At 37.8% G+C, this 15,337-nt stretch overlaps 1 protein-coding gene across 1 annotated transcript in view; it reads left to right on the top strand.

Annotated features, from left to right (window-relative positions):
• The window catches only part of LOC105924466 (H-2 class I histocompatibility antigen, K-D alpha chain), a 159,075-nt gene extending 157,569 nt beyond the window's left edge, over nt 1-1,506 (top strand). The window contains exon 11 of the mRNA XM_036145806.1: nt 523-1,506. The gene's annotated coding sequence lies outside the window, so the exon portion shown is untranslated. The remainder of the gene's footprint in view (nt 1-522) is intronic.
• The last annotated feature ends 13,831 nt before the right edge of the window (nt 1,507-15,337 follow it).

Genomic DNA, 15,337 nt, shown 5'->3' with positions numbered 1-15,337 from the left:
CAACATGAAAAAAGAAATGACATTTAATCTGCATTTCCAAAACCAATCCACGCAGAAGTCTAGTTATGCAAAATGACAGTAAAGTTAATGGAGGGAGCTCCTAGATCTTAACGAGCCACTGCACTGGTTGATGCAGGGAACATGCCTTGAAATATGTTGAAATATGTTGGTTGGAATAGTTGAGAGAATTGTAAAAAATGATTCATGATGCTAAATTAACACGGTGGATTAAAAGATGCTGGATTGCAGTGAACTTTTGATTGAGTCTAAAAATGTTCAGAGGGAAATCATCCAGAAAGGAAGAATCAAAGTGTCAGCAGAGAAAACTCAAAGCTGTAACTTTACAGCAAAAAATTAAGAGAAACAGGAAAACAATGTAAAATTTTAATGGAAATATGTTGAATGTATGTTTGGGTCACTGAGTTCTGTGGGTTTTAAAATACACAATTTTGTTTAACTTGTAAAATTATATGAATTTCAGGTCTCCTCACTAACTAAGTCTTTGTCTTTTTCTCTCTGTAGGTTCATCAAGTTAGCACTGAAACATCATTTTCTTTATTACTGGTGAAATGTAATTCATGATCTCTCCTGAGTCCAGCTTTAAAATTGAGGAATATTGTACAGCCATACATTAACTGGTCCAACTGCTGTTAAATCTAATAGTTATATAAATATGTTTCTAGTTTGGAAAGATGAATCATAACTGAACATCCAAACCCAATTATTCTGACCTACAGAGATTATCTGTAAAAATCAAACACATTTTATCTCAGTTCATATTTTCTCTGGTTTCTGGGTTTTCTTATATATGAATGAATAAATAATGATAATATAAATGTAGATTTATACAAAAAGACTAAACTCTTACATTTATTACTCATCAGAAATCTATTGTTAGAATGATAGATTACTTTTTTGGATTAAATATTTGCAAAGTAAAGGGAACATTGCAAATTAATCAGATTTAAATTAAGATAAAACAGTTAAACATATTAGGTATTATGCCTGTTTGTGCAACGATAGCTAGTGGTTTTTATGTGTTAAACTGTTCTGATTTGATTAATTACCAATACATCGATCCTTCTAGTCATCAGATATTAATTACAGCAACTGGGTTAGTTTTTGCATTATGATGATTAATAAATATCTAAATGTATTTTCTAGACTTGTTAATGTTGACCTAATTATTTTAGATTTTTTTGTTTGTTTTGGGTTAAATTATATATTTTCTTTCATAAATCTTTGGCTAAGTGAGTGTTCTTTATTTTTTCTGTCATTAATTTTTATTCCGTCTAATTAAAAACAACTTTAAAATAGCACATTTTCTTCAGACATTTCTATCTTAATGTATACATCAAAAAATATTGTTTTAGGGATGCATGTTTGCTTTTTTCTAGACAAAGTCTGGGGCTTGAATCTTATCTTTTTTTTGGTTTCAATAGTTTGCTATTTTGTTGAATCTATCCTTGTAAAATGGTTTGCTTTTAAATAAATGTCCACAAAAATCCAACATTTATTTGTCCTTCATATTGTTAGACATAGCTATATTTATGTAACACGCTGCTGAGACAAAGTTTTATAAATATTTTAAAAACAATTTCTGACCCAATGAACCTAAACTGAAGATACTTTTATGATTTTCTTAAACATTAATTTATATAATATGAGTGATATAATGTCATCTGTTTTGATTTAAACCTTTGCTGTAAAATTTGTGTTTACTTTTAGTTTGACTTATAAAGGTTGATAGTTTTAAAACATCAATGTCAAATTCATGGTAATTTTTCAGACCCACATGTAGAAATCAGTCAGGGGAACAGATTGAAAACAGAAAGTGGTTTATTTACAATGTTTTAATGTTTAGCAAAATATGGTAGGTGCTCCAGAATCTCAACCTGGACAGCGTCTATGGAGGGCAGGGGAATATTATATATAATAGATTAGAGGGATCTAGAATATTTATATTGGATTGTGAGTGTTTACTTTGGCCATTGATTTGGGTTAAAAGGAGACGGCAATGGTCAGCCAGCAAGTGATTATGTGAGGTGAGCAAACCAATGTAGTTGTTTTCCAGGAAAAACAGAACCATGAAGAGGAGAGCAGGAAGGGAGGCAATGACAGAGCACAGCTACTGAGGATGACAATTAAGCATGTTAGATTTCAGGACAAGTTTTTGTTCAATTCAATTTTATTTATATAGCGCCAATTCATGAAACATGTCATCTCAAGGCACTTTACAAAGTCAAGTTCAATCATATTATACAGATTGGGTCAGATTATACAGATTGGTCAAAAAATGTCCAATATAAGGGAACCAGTTGATTGCATCAAAGTCTTGACAAGCAGCATTCACTCCTGGAGAAGCGTAGAGCCACAGGGAGAGTCGTCTGCATTGTCCATAGCTTTGCAGCAATCCCTCATACTGAGCAAGCATAAAGCGACAATGGAAAGAAAAACTCCTCATTAACGGGAAGGAAAACATCCAGCAGAATCAGGCTCAGTATGAACAGTCATCTGCCTCGACCGACTGGGGGTTACAGAAGACAGAGCAGAGACACAACAAGAGAGACAAACAAGGACAGAAGCAAACATTGATCCAGTAATCTGTTCTACATTAGATGGTAATAGCGGGTGAGCCGTCTTCCCTGGATGATGTCTCAGCTAACAGAACGCCAGACCAGATGTACCTACTATGAAGAAAAAAAAGAGAGAACAAAACGTTATAAGCAGAAATTATGACAAGCAATGCATAATTGAAGAACAGTAGAAATCAGTAGAGTGAGAAAAATAGACCCTGATGTCCTCCAGCAGCCTAAGCCTATAGAAGCATAACTATAGAGGTAGCTCAGAGTAACATGAGCCACTCTAACTATAAGCTTTGTCAAAAAGGAAAGTTTTAACATTAGTCTTAAAAGTAGACAGGGTGTCTGCTTCACGGACCAAAACTGGGAGTTGGTTCCACAGGAGAGGAGCCTGATAGCTAAAGGATCTGCCTCCCATTCTACTTTTAGAGACTCTAGGAACCACCAGCAGACCTGCAGTCTGAGAGCGAAGTGCTCTGTTAGGAACATACGGGGTAATCAGAGCTCTGATATATGATGGAGCTTGATTATTAAGGGCTTTATATGTTAGAAGAAGAATTTTAAATTATATTCTTGATTTAACAGGAAGCCAATGAAGGGAAGCTAAAATTGGAGAAATATGATCCTCTTGTTGATTTTCATCAGAACTCTTGCTGCAGCATTTTGGATCAGCTGAAGACTTTGAACTGCATTTTGTGGACTTCCTGATAGTAAAGAATTACAATAGTCCAGCCTTGAAGTAACAAATGCATGGACTAGTTTTTCAGCATCACCCCTGGACAGAATGTTTCTAATTTTGGCGATATTCCGGAGGTGAAAAAAGGAAACTCTGGAAACCTGTTTAATATGGGATTTAAATGACATGTCTTGGTCAAAAATAACACCAAGATTTTTTACTTTATTACCAGAGAAGTTAATGCCATCCAGATTAAGTGATTGATTAAGAACTTTATATTTTGAGGACTCTGGTCCAAAGATTACAACTTCTGTCTTGTCAGAATTTAAATGCAGGAAATTTAAAGTCATCCAGCTTTTTATGTCATCAAGACATGCCTGTAGTTGAAGTAATTGATTGGATTCATCAGGATTTATGGACAAATATAACTGTCATCTGCATAACAGTGGAAATTAATCCTATGCTGTCTGATAATTTTGCCAATCGGAAGCATATATATAGTAAAGAGAATTGGTCCAAGGACTGAACCCTGTAGTACTCCACAAGTGACCCTAGAGTTTGAAGAAAATTTATTATTAACATGAACAAACTGGAATCTGTCCGACAGATAAGATTTAAACCAGCCTAATGCTTTTCCCTTAATCCCTACAGTATGCTCAAGTCTTTGTAGGAGAATATTGTGATCAACTGTATCAAATGCAGCACTGAGATCTAACAGGACAAGTCCATTATCTGAGGCCATGGGAATATCATTGGTGACCTTCACCAGAGCCGTTTCAGTTCTATGATGAGCTCTGAAGCCTGACTGAAACTCCTCAAGTAGGTCATTACTTTGTAAATATTCACAAAGTTGATTATCAACTACTTTCTCAAGAATTTTAGATAGGAAAAGAAGATTAGATATAGGTCTGTAATTTACTAACTCATCTTGATCAAGAGAAGGTTTCTTAAGTAAAGGTTTAATAACAGCTACGGTACTTTAAAAGCCTGTGGTACATATCCATTTACTAAGGATAGATTAATCATGTCCAAAATAGGGCCACTGATCAGTGGGAATACCTCCTTAAACAACTTGGTTGGGATTGGGTCCGAAATGCAGGTAGAAGGTTTAGATCAGGGGTGTCAAACATACGAATCCGGCCCGCCGATCAATTTAGTCTGGCCCTGTGGCTAAGTGCATTATCATTATTTAAAAAAAAAAAAAAAATATATATATATATATATATATATATATATATATATATATATATATATATATATATATATATATATATATATATATATATTATTGCGGCGTATCAATTTAAAAACTTATCCAAACGCCGCGGCCGGCTGAGACAAGGGGTAATGGCTACTGACGACGCGTCACGCTGAACCATTACACACGTTGATGTCGTTTTATTTTTCCATCTCACGATCATTACACAAAACTTTTACTTACATTTATGAGCCGTGCATGGATACATCAAACAGTGCGTTGATGACGGTTAACAGAAAGTTTCTCCCCAAGCTCACCCAGCCGCCGTAATCCAGGTCGCTGTTGAACTCAGGTGAGCAAACAAACTAATACAAATGACACCACACCCACGACATACAGCAAAACAAAGTATGGCTCCTACATATATATATATATATATATATATATATATATATATATATATATATATATATATATATATATTTTCCCAGTGTCCTGTCTGGCAATGTGGCAATAGGAATTGTTGTCTTAATGCCAAAAGGAGCTCATCAGATTTGACTTTCACAAGTGGAGCAATACTGCTTTTGCCATAGTACTCCGCTTGATTTATGAATGTGAATAGTTTTATTATAATTCATGCGGGGAATATCTCAAATGATATGGACACTACAATGGGAAAGTAGGAGAGGAAAGGAAGAACAAGAAGAAAAAAGAAAAGGTGAAAGAAAGAGGAGATAAAAGGAAGAGAATGATAAAACAATTATTGAAAAAATTTCTTAATTTTTATCTGTTTGATGTATTTTGTCATGTAGGACAGTGTTGTAAGTTCCAAAAAATGTGAATAAATGTTTTTCAACATTGTATAATCACTGTGATCAGTTCTTATGCATAATGCACAAGTAAATGTTTAACTGAGTAAAAGTATTGTTGAAATGGCACATACTTTTCTTAAAAACGCTGAGGTTATTCATAATATATTGTGTAAAAGTGAAATTAATTTAATATAAAAATCAACAAGTCCACATTTATTAGTTCTATTTAATCTTGCAATGAGTTAACTCGTGTGGCCCTCTTGAGATCAGATTAAGCTGAATGTGGCCCCTAAACCAAAATGAGTTTGACACCCCTGGTTTAGATGAAGCTAATATTTTAGATAGCTCAGAAAGCTCTACTGCTTCTAAACAGTTCAAACACTGTGCAGGTTCTAAAGATTCCTCCAATGCTGCCTCACTTACTAAGGACGAGGTAATCATGTTTGGGAGGATGCCAATTATTTAATTTTTAATGGAATCATTTTTATTTATGAAGAATCCCATAAATTCATTACTGCTGAGAGCTAAGGGAATGGATGGACCAACGGAGCTGTGGCTCTGGGTAAGTTTGGCAACCGTACTAAAGAGAAATCTAGGATTATTTTTATTCTCCTCAATTAATGATGAAAAATATGCTGCTCTAACTCTGCTAAGGGTCTTTCTATACAACAATAGACTGTCTTTCCAGATTAGGTAGGATTCCTCTTGGTGTGTAGAGCGCCATGTTCTCTCCAATTTCCTAACATTGTGTTTCAAGGAACACAGCTCTGAATTAAACCAGGGAGCCATCTTCCTGTGAATTATCATCTCTTTTTCAGGGGAGCTACATTGTCAAAAGCAGAACGCAATGAGGAAGTCACACCATTAACAAAGACATCTATTTGTGATTGGGAAGAAACAACATTGCTGCTATCTGCAGGGTATTTCTGCAATACTGAGGAAATTAAAAGGGGGACACACTCTTTAAGTTTTGATACAACATTATCCGATAAAGATCTACTATAATGGAACCCTCTTTTGGGGTGGAGAACTCAGCTAGATTAAACTCAAATGTTATTAAAAAATGATCAGATAGGACAGGGTTGTGAGCAGGGCTTTGAACCGATTTTTTTTTCCCAATCGGTTCGTTCCAAACAGAAACAGAATTATAACGTTTCCGGTTATGAGTTCCACCAATAAATTGACGTTCCCGAACCGGTTAGAACAAAAAAATACTGTTCCCGGAACAGTTAATTTCGTTGACAAATATAGCTATTGATATTGTGCTTGGAATGAGCGTTTTACTTAACGATGGATCGTTAAGTAAAACGCTCTTATTTAAGATGTGTAGCTCTAGTGGAGACACCGCTCTCTCTCCATTCAGTCAGCGAATGTGTGATGTGATGTCACACAGGAAGTGAACCTCAGCCGTCATGGTAACGTGCGCTAACCTGACTCCGCCAGCTGTATGTCGCTCCGCCTAGCTTCACTCACATACATCTGGGACACCTCCATAGCCTTTATATGATTGGATAAGCCACTTGTCTGTCATCTTTATCGACGTGCTATTTCAACCACTCACACCGAAGCAGGGAAAAAAACGTTCTTTTTTTTTATGTGTTTGCGGCTCTAGTGGCACGCGTTTTATTGACAGTGAGCTGACAGGAAGAGGGGGGAAGACAGGCGGCAAAGCGCCGCGGGTCGGAGTCGATCCCGGGCCGACCGCGTTGAGGACTAAAGGCCTCCTAATATGGTTTGCGCTAACCGCTAACCGACAAGATGTCCGCTGCGGACGCGCCCCAGAAAACAAAACTTGCCAAATCCGGTTGGGAGAAGGGCGAAAATATGGTTTCCACCAACAAAAGCTTTTAGAGGCGTTCTCTGATGTTCTTTTAATGAAACAATATTAGGTAGATTGGACAACACGGAAGAAATAGCAGCATCAATGTTAACGCTTGCTTCCTCGATGCGAGCCGCCATTTCTATCAAAACAGTCTTGCGTCATGGTCGCATCTCCACTACGTCACATCTATGAAACTCCAGCCCTGCGTCCTGATTGGCCAGACAATAAAATTGGTTGGAGAAATCACTTTCTACGGGCAATGTCCCAGATGGATGTGAGTGAAGCTAGGCGGAGCCACATACAGCTGGCGGAGTCAGGTTAATGTGCGCAAGAAAATAATAACTTTTTTTTTTTTTGTTAATTAGGCAACAACAACTTTGAGGAACGAAATAAAACCAGTATTAACCGGTCACCATTTTTTTAAAATAAGTGTTCCAGTTCCAGAACATAAAAAATAATAAAGTTCCCGGTTTTCGTTTTCGTTCCTTGAACCGGTTCAAAGCCCTGGTTGTGAGGAAATACTGTTAATTCTTCACAATCAATGCCATATGTCAGCACAAGGTCTAAAGTATGGAGCCAGGAGTGTGTCGGTTTATGCACATTTTGAGCAAAACCAATTGAATCTAGGATAGTTTTAAAGGCTACGCTAAGGTTATGACATTCAGTGTCAACATGAATGTTAAAATCACCCACTATAATAACCTTGTCAGTGTTTAACACCAAATCAGATAACACCAAATCGGTTTTTGTGACAAGGAGAATACAAAGCTTGAGAATCAGAGAATCCTACAGGACCACAAATGTGGCGTTTTTGGGAGGTCTTCCATTGCTGGACTCTAATAAGATTTTAAGTATACCTGTCTCATCTCATCAAGGAGTAATTTTCATAGCACAACATTTTTACACTGGATGATCCTCTTTTAATGAGGCAAATGTTTTGTGTTAGGTTTTGTGTTTACAATACTCCATCCATCTATTTTCCTACTGGCTAATCCCTCATGGGGTTGCATATGCCTATCCCTACCATTTCCATGAGCAAGAGGCGGTGTACACCCTGGACAGGTGGCAGGGCAACACAGAGACAGACAGGACAAACAACATTTACACTCACACCTAAGGACAATTTAGAGGCAAGGCAAGGCAAGGCAAATTTATTTATATAGCACAATTCAGTACAGAGACAATGCAAAGTGCTTTACATGATTAAAATATAGGAAAATAAAACAGAATAAAAGCAAGCAGGGATAGTGTAGAAACAAAAAAGAACATTTGAAAACAGTAAAACATTTTAACTTGAACATTCAAAGGCAATTCTAAACAAATGTGTTTTTAATCTCGATTTAAAGGAACTCAGGCTTTCTGCACTTTTACAGTTTTGTGGAAGTTTGTTCCAGATAAGTGGAGCATAGGAACTAAATGCTGCTTCTCCTTGTTTAGTTCTGGTTCTAGGTATGCAGAGTAGGCTGGAGCCAGAAGACCTTAGTGGTCTGGATGGTTGATACACTGATAACAAGTCTGTGATGTATTTAGGTGCTAAGTCATTTAGAGATTTATAGACTAACAGAAGTATTTTAAAGTCTATTCTCTGAGATACAGGGAGCCAGTGTAAGGACTTTAGAACTGGGGTTATGTGCTCTACTTTCTTAGTCTTAGTGAGGACGCGGGGAGCAGCGTTCTGGACCAGCTGCAGCTGTCTGATCCACTTTTTAGGCAGACCTGTGAAAACACCGTTGCAGTAATCAATTCTACTAAAAATAAACGCATGGATTAGTTTTTCCAGATCCTGCTGAGACATCAGTCCTTTAATCCTGGAAATGTTCTTCAGGTGGTAGAAAGCTGACCTTGTAATTGTCTTTAGATGCTTTTGGAGGTTCAGGTCTGAGTCCATCACTACTCCCAGATTTCGGGCCTGATCAGTGGTTTTTAGCTGAAGCAGCTGGAGCTGTGTGCTAACTTTTGATCTCTCCTCTATTGGTCCAAATATTATTACTTCTGTTTTGTTTTTGTTCAACTGAAGAAAATTTTGACACATCCATGCATTGATTTCTTCTAGGCATTTACTCAGTGCTTGAACTGGTTTATAGTCACCTGGTGACATGGTGATGTAGAGCTGTGTGTCGTCTGCATAGTTATGGTAGCTGATGTTATTTTTTATTATCTGGGCTAGAGGGAGCATGTAGATATTGAAGAGGAGGGGACCCAGGATGGACCCTTGGGGAACCCCAAATGGGATTTTTGTAATCTTCGATGTAAAGTTACCTACTGATACAAAAAAGTCCCTGTCCTTTAAGTAGGATTTAAACCAGTGGAGAGCTGTAGCAGAGAGGCCGACCCAGTTCTCCAGGCGCTCTAACAGAATGGAGTGATCAACTGTATCAAATGCTGCACTAAGGTCCAATAGTACCAGCACGGTGGTTCTTCCACAATCTGTATTTATATGGATGTCATTAAACACCTTGATAAGGGCGGTCTCTGTACTGTGGTGAGCACGGAAGCCTGACTGGAAAACGTCAAAGCGGCTGGTCGTTGTTAAGAAGGCGTTTAATTGTTGAAATACAGCTTTTTCAATAATCTTACTGATAAAGGGGAGGTTTGAGATGGGCCTGTAGTTCTGGAGTAGAAGTTTGTCTAAATTGTTCTTTTTCAGCAGTGGTTTGATAATTGCTGTTTTTAGGGACTGGGGGAAAACACCTGACAGAAGGGACGTGTTTATTATCTGGGTCAAATCAGACGCTATGACAGGTAAAACTTTCTTAAGGAAAACTGTGGGTAGAACATCAAGGCAGCTGGAGGAGGAACTTAGCTGCTGAATGATCTGCTCTAACCTTTTGTGGTTTATTTTGCTGAAATGGGACATTTTGTCAGAAATAGTTCCAGCTGAATAAAGCATTGGTTCTGGTGTTGATATGGTAGTACAAAGTGATCCTCTAATTTTTAGGATTTTTTCAGTAAAGAAGTTTGCAAATTCATTGCAGGCCCTGGTGGAGTGGAGTTCAGAAGCCACTGACACAGGAAGATTTGTTAACCTGTCGACTGTGAAAAATAAGACACGAGCGTTATTAATGTTTTTCTTGATGATCTCAGAGAAGAAAGATTCTCTTGCATTTTTCAGTTGTAAGTTATATCTGTAAAGTCTCTCTTTATAGATGTCATAGTGAACATGGAGTCTATTCTTTCTCCACCTGCGTTCAGCTTTTCGACATTCCCTTTTTTCACTTCTAACTGATGGAGCATTTCTCCAAGGAGATTTTTTTCTTCCCGGAAAAAAACTTCTCTTTGACTGGAGCAATGCAGTTAATGATGTCTGAGACTTTAGACTGAAAGTTATCTACTAGCTCATCTACTGAGTTGCAGCCCAAGGTTGAAGTATCAGAGTAAGCTTGAATAAAAGTTTCCGCGGCATTGTCCTTAAAGGTGCGTTTTCTTACGATGTCCCTTTGGCTAAATGAGTCACTGGAAATGATGCTTTCAAAGGTAACAGAAAAGTGATCAGATAGGGCAACATCAGTTACATTGACCTGTGAAATCTTTAGACCTTTAGTGATGATCAAGTCTAAAATATGTCCCTGTTTGTGTGTTGGCTGTTTAACGTGTTGACTTAAACCAAAGTTTCTAAGTGTGTCACACAGTTCTTTTGCACTTCTGTCTTCAGGGTTGTCAACGTGAAAGTTGAAGTCTCCAACAATAATTAAACAATCATAATCAACGCATATCACAGACAGCAGGTCACTAAAATCATTTAAAAAGTTTGATGTGGACTTAGGAGGCCTGTACACATTCAGAAACATAGTTCGTACCGGGCCCTTTACCTGGAGAGCCAAATGTTCAAAAGAGTCAAATTTTCCTAAAAACACCTTTTTACACTTTAGTGAATCATTAAACAAGGTTGCTACTCCTCCACCTTTCCTTTGCTGTCTGCTCTCACAAAGGAAATTGTAGTTTGGAGGAGTCGACTCCATCAGTATAGCTGCTTCACTAAATTCATGCAGCCATGTTTCTGTTAAAAACATTACATCAAGATTATTGTCAATAATGAAGTCATTAATTAAAAGGGATTTTCCTGACAGAGATCTAATATTTAATAAACCCAGTTTATATGACTTAGTGGTTGATGATGTCTCTGTGACAGGTTGCATCTGACAGTTTATGATTTTTAAGTATTTGTTCCTGTTTATCCTTTTGTTTTTCTTATTTCTGCCACGTATTATCACAGATATTCCATAATCTCCGGCGAAAGGCCCCGGCTGATGCTGGGAACTCTCATGTCTGATAAACGTGTGGCCAGGGCCCAATCTGTATCACAGCGAAGTAATTTGGAGTTCCTCAGTACCAGAGTGTTCTGTGATACGTGGAGGAGGAGGATCTGAGGCTCTGAGGCCTTTGGAGAATCCTGGTTTATTCACAGCAGAATGGCTATGTGGAGAGGATGTCATCTGTAGGCCAATCTTAAATACTTTGTTCATGTTATGAGAAAATTCCAGAAAAGGAACTTCTGGGCTTTGTGGAGAAGAAGGGGAGGCGGGTCCAGTCTGGACCGGTGTTTGTGAAGATGGAGGTTCTTGGTCCTTTCGTTGTCCTGCTGAGATCTGGGATGAATCCTCCTGTAATTCTGATGTAGCCTCATTCTGTGTCATCTTTCTGGCCATCTTTATCTTGGTTTGTTCGGGCTGCACTGGGCTTATCATTTGTTTTGGCACTGGATGTTCTTTGTTTTGGGACAAAGCTGATGACGCATGGTTCACAGAATAGAAGATGTTTGAAATCAGCCGTTTTGCACCTGACCTATTTAGAGAGAAACGATCTCTGTTGAACAGATGTCTTCTTTCCCAAAATATGTTAAAGTTGTCTATGATGGTTACAGTTGTTTGTTTGCATGTTTTTTCCAGCCATTTGTTTAGCATCAGAATTCTGGAAAAAATCTTGTCTCCGCAGTTAGCGGGTGGGTGAGGCCCGCTAAGAAGAACCTTGACATTCAGGCCATCAACAAGTTTCAACAAACGAATGTAATCCTCTTTTAATACTTCTGATTTTCTTATATGGTTGACGTCCTTCAGGGCTTCAGCTTGTATTATGAGGTTTTCCAAGGTCGGACGTTTTCTCAAGATCCTTGGAAGGTCTGTCTGAAGGATGTCTGTTAAATCAGACACCAGGCCACAGTTCCCGTCGTTATAAATCAACACCTCTGTATTTTTCTTGTTACAGAAATGTTTAATCCCCCTTACAGAACCATTGCATAATATCAGGGTCCTTGGCCCTGTGGCATGTCTTTTCTCTGATGTCTTAGAACGAAAATCGTTGACATACCTCTGGTTTTTGTCCTCCTGGGTCACATTTTGGAGCAGAGCGAATCTGTTTCGTAAAGGAATTCCAGCATTTCCAGTAGGTTTACTCCTATCATTTGTTGTGGGAACAGCCCGCTGTTGTTTCACTTGTCCTGGGACATCTCTCTGTAGTCTCGGCCAGTTTTCTTTGTCTAGACGTGGGGTTCGTTGGTCCTTTGGTCTTGCACCTAGAGTGGTCCAGGGATTCTCATTTTCCTCAGGGAACTGTTTGTTCGCTGAGTCGCTGGGCTGGTGGTCACCGCTCGGAATCACGGGCAGGGTCGTATCATTTCCATTCGCGGCGTTTACATCATAATTCACTTCAAGTCGACAGATTTTCAGTTCCATAACAGCTATCTTCTGTAAAAGCTTGTCAAAGTCCATTGTGTTGAAGGAAGGCATTTCAAAATCCAAATCAAAAAATAAGTAAAAGAAAATAAAAAGAAAATAAATAAATAAAAACTAAATCCAACTTTCTGTGGTTTAGGTTAAGAGATAAAAAGGAGATAAAAAGTAAAAGGCAGGAAAATGCAAGCAAGCAGAGAGCAGAGAAAAAAGCGTCCGAACAGGCTGAGAGGCAGAGACCAATTAACCTAACAGTCATGTTTTTGGACTGTGGGGGGAAGCCGGAGAGAACCCACGCATGCACAGGGAGAACATGCAGAAAGACCTAGGGTTGGACTCGAACCCGGAACCTTCTTGCTGCAAGGCAACAGCACTCTGCACTGTGCAGCCCATTTATAATACTATTTTGGAAAATTAACTGAATACCAATCAAATCACAACGATACATCTAGTATGTTTTTCAAGCAGACCATTAATTAGCCTACCTTCCATACAATCACCGCAGCATGACTGAAGGACTTCGCCTGGAGCTGTAACACCAGAGCACTCAAGGCCGTCTCAGTAGTGCCGGGTGATGTGGTCAGGATCCACGCAGGGTGAACGTCGGACTTGCTTTGGCTTGAACGGACATTAGCCTTTATGATTACCAGGTTATCGATGTTGTAGTTTATTAACACTGTGCCAACTTTTGCATTGCATAGGCACTTGGACATTTTTTTTCAACTACTTTAAGTGCTAAATCTTTTTGGTTTAACAAACAGAGCTCTTTAAATGATAAAACATGTTATCTCATTTGCTGAAATCAGGCAAGTATTGGCAGAGATATGACTGATATGTCAAGATAATGAAAAATATGGACAATAGAAAATTTATTAGAAATAACTGAAAATTGTTTACAAATTAAAGAACAAATTAAAAAGAACATTAAAAGGATAACGTTTTATTGAAATAGATAACAAAATCAAACTTTAAGTGTATTTAGGTGAATAGTAGAGGGTAAATACTCCAGTCTCACAAATGGAATACAGTTTGACCTTGACATTTTAATGAATTTCAGGTGAAACGCAATTTTCTAATCAAAATTATGACGTAAAGAATAACCGTAGAATAAAACTGAACAATGTCATGCAAAAAATTAGCAAATTTATCTAAAATAAATTAAATTGAATCTACATTAAATCAAACTATCGTGCTATCATGTTTAGTGTTTAAAATGGCGGAAGTCACTCAACATTTTTTCAGCAAATAAAAAACTTGTGTAAAATATCAAATTATTGGTTGTGATGTCACAAACACAATAAAAAACAATATAACTCAAAACAGACAATATTAAAAAATACTAAACAAGAACAAGATTGTCAACAGCAAAATCCGATAAGAACTTATCAACCTCGACTCTTTCATCTTCCCCATCTACTTCTTCCTCACCCTCTTTCCAGTACGTAATGGTGGAATAGGCACCTAATTTCAAAGATTTTGATTTAATTATCCTACCATGACAAAGGACTGTTTCCCCATTCATACTAGTACTGGTCAATGTAGGAATTTAGAAGGCTGCTTCTGTCTTTCAACACAGTCTTCAGAACTCTTGACTTCTGCTGAGACATGCCAAACTCTGTCAGTCTCTCCTCCTTGTACCTGTTGTTTCTAATAATTTCTTTCAGGATCTCCTTGTTTTCTTTTGAGAGCTTCATGTTGTTGTTTTTTTCATATCCTGTCTTTTTAGACAAATCTTCTCTCAGAGTTCCTTCCTTTTTTCCAAATAGTGTGGATCTCACGTGTCTTTGTTATTGCAAAGTTGATGAGATGGTTCTGCTCGACCAAGGTTTTTCCCTTTAACCAACTTAGAGTTCTGTTTTGAGCACCCTTAATGTTTGCATCAATGAAGCCAAGTGTTGCATTTGGAGCATGTTTGGCCTAGAAATCGATCATTCCCAGTATCCTCTGCTTGGCCCAGCAGAGGACCTCCTTCAACAGAAGACTCCTCTTACCCAGATGTATCACAGAGCGCCACAGGAAATCATTCCTGCCTGTGGTCATCAATCTCCACAACACCTCCCTCTGAGAGTCAGACTCAGAATTATAGAATTGTTTACAATTATTGACATTTATTCATACTTTTGCTCTCTTTAGCACATTGCAATTATCACTTTATTTTAGCTCTCTTTCTTTCTTTATCTCTTTATATATATATATATATATATATATATATATATATATATATATATATATATATATATATATATATATATATATTGTAAGGCAGTTTAAGCTGTTATGAGCATAAAAGAATGTTTTTTGTATTTTGTTTGATTTCTCCGAGCCTAGTGTTAAGTCAGTAAATGCAGCGCAGTCATCTAGATAACCTGAGATTATCGCGAGAGTGTTGTTATCTTTTGTTAAATTGTAAAGGCACTCAATGCTCGCTGTATGGACACTGCTAAAACGCTGTCTGTGCCAGAGCGAGAGGCCAAAACAACGCAGTGTATCAACCGCCAGCTGTGTCTGTAACTCACCTGTTGCCGGAGCAAGTAAAGTTCAGTTAAAGAAGATTCCTTGTCGTGTTCTTCATCAGAACATC

This window comes from Fundulus heteroclitus, chromosome 13 (assembly GCF_011125445.2).
Source record: "Fundulus heteroclitus isolate FHET01 chromosome 13, MU-UCD_Fhet_4.1, whole genome shotgun sequence".
Classification (NCBI taxonomy): Eukaryota; Metazoa; Chordata; class Actinopteri; order Cyprinodontiformes; family Fundulidae; genus Fundulus; species Fundulus heteroclitus.
Note: the sequence above shows the minus strand (reverse complement) of the source record. Positions and strands in the feature narration are given on the sequence as shown.